Here is a 5,347-nt window from a genome sequence, read left to right as displayed (position 1 = left end):
TTATAAATACTGGAATGCTCAAAGGAAATAAAATTATTTTGGCAAGTATTTTACTTAATTGTATAACTCTTGTGTGAATCAGCCACTCAATCTCTGCCTTGAGGCATATATGAAAAAAATATCTGAAGTCCAGCCTTCCTGGAATGGTGGAAAGGAGTGGAGACTTAGTGGAGCAGGTCAAAAATGTAACTTAGCATTTCAGAGCTGGACTCAGAACTGTAATTTCCATCAACCTGAGAAGCAGATGTGTTACCAATGTCTTGCAGTTGCCAAGCGGAGGCAACTGTAGTCTAACTAGGCATTGCTAGTGGTAGCGTAAGCACTGGAAACTTTTGCTCAGTTGATATACATTACTGTTTTATTCTATGTGACAATATTTCGTAACTATTGAGGCTGTTCAGCACAGCCTCACCTCCAGACTGGTGCCCCTGTTACCTCTAGAGTCCACACTGGGGTGTGTGTTTTGGGTTTTGTTTATAATCTACCTTTCAAAAGATAGCTGAGGGGGGGGTGGCTAAATGTTGCCTGTTAGATGCAAGTAAAAGGCCAAGCAAGACTGTTTTGCATCTGCCACTGTGAAATTGTCCCTCAGATCTGGACAGAAACGTTGTCCTTTCTAGCAGGTAAGACATTAGCACTAGGTCCAGCTAGATAATTGTCTGTAGGAATGACACCTGTGACATTGCCCTTCTTCCTTAGAGGTGACTAGACTAGATCTGTGGAAAACAAAAAGCTGGTGCTTGCTGTAGGTTTGCCTGAGGCTTTGCCATCAGGCAAGTACTGTATTTGTAATTAAATCTGTGTCACTGTTGTAACTGAACAGGAGCTTTTCTCGATGCAGCTGTGTCAGTCAACTTCCAAGAAACCTGAGCTCTGTTGTTCAGTGTACGTACCCCGTCCCGTGGTCCCAGCTGCTGGAGCCATCTATTGGACACAGAGCTTTGACCCAGTCTTTCTGGTCAGTACTTTCTTGATCCTATGTTCAGACCATGCTTTCTCTGAATTAGTAGGAGCCTGTGCATCAGAGTAATGCTTTACTGTATGGAAGTTTTTGAAACTACCAGGTGGGGTGGGAGGGGGTGTGGGTGTGGAGCAATTTACTACTTCCCCTTTTCTCTAGGCTGTTAAATGCTACCTGATTCCTAATGCAAAGGAGAGGGATTTACTACTTTTGGGGAATGAAGTACATCCTGTGCTAATGCAAGCTAACCTCGCACTGGGGCAGTAGCAGGCTGGCTTGCTCTTGCAGCAACTGCACTAGCATTGTTGCAGCCCATTGCTTTTTCTGCTGAAGATGTTGAGAATCCTTCGCATCTGATTCTGGGTAATACATTTTCCCTGATGCCTGGCTATGCTATGCATGGCTTCTGTTTTTTACTTCACTGAGCCTTCAGCTATATAGAATAGGAATCCTAGCTGTAGCAACAGGCAGGCTCATCAAAAACATTTAGCCTGGATCTTGTCTACTATAGTGTCTGAGATCAGGCAGAACTGCAGAGCTGTTCTGGGGCTCTGTTCTTGCCTTTTCACCAGCACAAAGGAGGTGAAGTATTTCTGTGAGGCTGCCTTATCTTACCAGAGAAACTGTTAACGAGCCATGGGAGGAGAGAAGCTGTTCAGGGCTTATTTTCTAATATATGGGAACAGATTACTGGTTAAAATTCATGTATGTTAATGAGCTATAGCTTTGTGTTGCATCCTTATCAGCCATGCTGGTGTGGAGGCCAGCGGAGAGTAGCAGCCTGTTACCATTTCAGGCTGTCCTTTACATTTTGCTGCTAGGCAGCATGGAGTCATGCATTGCCAGAGCCCCCTCAGGTTACATTAATGTGGTTAGAATAAATGTGTAATTGTTGTTTGCTTCATAGCTATTGTGGAGGCTGCAGACTGAAGCAATGGGGAGAGGTTTGTGGACTGTAGGGGGTAATTAAGCATCAAAGTAAAAATATTACTCTGTAGTTAAAAGCCCTTTGTGTTTGACAATATTGAATTTCAATGTAGGATTCTACTGCTTCTTAAAGGGAGTTTCTGGTCCTTAAGAGAACAAAACAGCAGACTTATCCTGGAACATGGTGCAGCACATCTGTATCTAAAACGTTTGTGCAGTGCCTCTGATGCTCTTCTCCTTGCTATACCAGACACTTCCTCCACAAGGGAGTGAGACTGAAGCATGTTCCCTGCTCAGAACTCTTGAACATGGAAGAGTCTAGGGCCATCACAGCTGCTGCTGATGATAGTGGAAACACCTGCATGGCATGCACGTTGCAGGCTGACTTTGCTGGAAGAGTTAGCATGCTAGAAATTCCAGCTGGGTTTGTTTAGCCTGGAGAAGGCTAAAGCAATAGGGGGTGGGGTACAATTGAAAATCCCCTTTAACACAGCTGCCAAATTATGTCATTTTTTTACAACAACCTGAACATGCAAGATGGTGCCAGCACACTGCTTTTTCCACCTCTGACTGCATCCGGATGTGTAGACTCATCAGTACAAAGGGTAATTGGTGTTGGTGGTGGCTGTTTGCTGGGGAATGCCCTTTGCATTCCTGATAGGGTATGGATGGCAGCTTTTGCTCAACAAGGAGGTGAAGAGGGGCTTGCTTTCCGTGCTATAATGTAGAGATTTTAAATGCATCTACCAGCAGAGCCTTGTCATTATGCATTGTAAATGAGCTGCTTTGAGGCTTGCTCTAGAGGAATATTAAAGTAGCAAATCCATTTAACATATGTAGGAGGCAAAGGAAGGAGAAGACAGCAGCTGGGATTCCCACATCAGGCTCTGTTCTGATTGAGCTGTACAGAGATCTCCATCGTTCTTTCCTGCTTGGGGGTTTAGAGATGAGTTGTTTTGCCTGCAGTCCCTGCCTTGCCACATTGTCGCTATTGTTTGGAAAGGGACTTTACTGCAAAAGTGCATCTTTAATTTATTGGAATGCCAGCTTCCATACCTCCTTCCCTCAGAGGAGCAGTATCTCCCTACTTATGGGACTGATGGCAGAATTTGGGGAGTATGTTAGTGTGGCACAGGGCTTCTGGAAGGGAAAGCTGGATTCCAGTAGGGCTGCAACGTTGTCTCGCTAAGGTCTTTCTCTACACAGCCCCACAGCAGAGCAAAGATTCACGAGACTTCACTGATTTATAGAGAGTGCCTGAGCCTTTTCTGCACTGGGACTGGTGAACCTGACTAAAGGATCGTGGGCTCTGGCAAGCATGTTGTGCTGGCACTACCTAGATTATAAGGGGCAGTCATACAGCAATCACATTAAATGGTGGATCTCAAAACACTTTACAGCTATGGTTGATTCTTCTCTCCTGTTCCCCTTCTTCTTGAGGCTAGATAATTTCTGCCCCTGCTTCATGAGCTGTTTCTGATCCTAACTAGATCAGGAGCGTTTCTGTGTACAGGCTGGAGGCATCTCAGCCCTAGACAGTGCCTGTTTGCCAGACCAACTGCTCCATCCCTGTGAAAGGAGACTGACAAGGGCTTGATTGTGGCTTGGGGGGGTAGGGATTTGTTCAACAAAACTGTCTTTTGCAATAACTTTATTCTGCTGCCTTACATAGGCTTTTCTATGGATGCCTTGAATTTGAGATAGTGTTCCTTTTGACTTCTGTGAAGTTGTACATATTTTGGTACCTGACCTACTAATATTGCTGACGAGCAGCAATGACTACGTGTATAGCTTATTGCTGAAGTAGTTTACTCTCTAAAATCCTCTCTCTGCATTTGGATCCATACACAAAGAGTTATTTCCTTGCAGATCTGAAGCCATTTATAAGAGCAGCTTATTCATGGATGCAATTAGAACACTTGTCTGACTCATTACTAGAGTTAATGGTAAATCAAAGAAATATTCAGTATGTTCCTATAATTATTCTTGATGATTTGCTGGATTGTTTTTGTCTTGGGTCTGGTGTCAGTTTTATTTTGCTGATATTACGAGTAAAAACCTTGTGCATAATCTATGATGATCCTTCTTGGTAGAAAATTGCCCATGAATTCACCTGATTCACAGGATGGATGATGCAAGCTGAGGCTAAGCAGTGAAGGTAAGGGCTTTGTCCTCCTCTCCCTACGTTGTTCTGGGTGTTTGCTGGCTCTCCTTTAGAATCTTGACTGTGATCCTGAGTCTGCAAAAGGACTGTTCAGACTCTCCAGGTTTTGTGCAGGGATTCTTTCCTGCAAGTTGCACTACATGCCTTTCTTTGCTGAAGATTTACGTTAATCTTGGATCAAAGTGGAGTCTGCTGAAGAAGATGAATTTGAATAATGTTAATTGTTTGGAGTAGAGGTAATAGCTTTTCTTGAACAGACACCTTCCTGGAAAATAGGTGAGAAGGGCTTTTTGGAAAGGATTTCAAGACTTGTGCTTATGGAATCAATGCAGCACTTTCAGAAAAGTGGCAGAATCTGTGCAGGGGCTACCTGCAGGGTAAGACCAGAAGGTGTGGAGGCCGGGGGTAAAGGCTCTGTTCTTCTGGGGTGGTGGAGGCAGTTGGAGACTGTTCTGCAGTTCAGAGGTGGGTTCATTAGGTGCCGTGTATATAAGAATGCCTGCACATCAGGTCTTTGCTTTAACGAGCCATTCACCTGTGAAGCACAGCAGTACATTTTCTAAAGGTCAAGAAATCTGATTACAGTGTGACTGTATCCTGTAAAGCTGCTGGAGCAGAGAGAAACTGTGTGGATTGTTGCTTGTGCTGCCCAGCTGATTCTAGGCCCACTGCAATAGGTAGAACAGCCAACACATAAAGAAGGCTGATCAACACTCAGCCACCTCTCCCGGAAGCAATGGTCTGAGTTTAGGAGTTACTCAAGGAAAGTGTCAGTTGGTGCTGACAGTCCTTCCAAGCATTTGTGTGTGAACTAATCTCTTCATCCTGTCCTGAGTAGGAATAACAGACTGTCTCTTGCTTTGCCTTTTGCCCAAGGCGTGGAGACAGTCCATCTTCGGTTGCAGCTAACTGCCAGGTAGCAGCGAGACAAGGGCTGACGATGAATTTTTATTCCTTGCAGTCTGTGAAGGGGCCAGGATCTGAGACATGTAGTTTTAGCCTAAAACCAGCATGTTACCAGGATGTTAGAGGAAGGTGGTACAGTTGCTCTCAAGTCATACATACGTTAGACTCTGAATTCTTTTATCTATGCAGATTCATCTCTATTTGAAAGGATGTGCTGTTTATTATGTGCCTACCAGCAGCTTATAAGCCTTAGCTTAATCTTTAAAAGCATCAGTTCTTGTTTGCTTGTTTCTTTGATGTGAAGAGCACTTCTGCAAAGCAGTTTCTTGATCTGCTGTGGAGCAAAGACATTCACAGCTCATCAGACTCTGAGCCTTTAACGGTGAAAA

Source organism: Opisthocomus hoazin, chromosome 26 (assembly GCF_030867145.1).
Source record: "Opisthocomus hoazin isolate bOpiHoa1 chromosome 26, bOpiHoa1.hap1, whole genome shotgun sequence".
Classification (NCBI taxonomy): Eukaryota; Metazoa; Chordata; class Aves; order Opisthocomiformes; family Opisthocomidae; genus Opisthocomus; species Opisthocomus hoazin.
Note: the sequence above shows the minus strand (reverse complement) of the source record.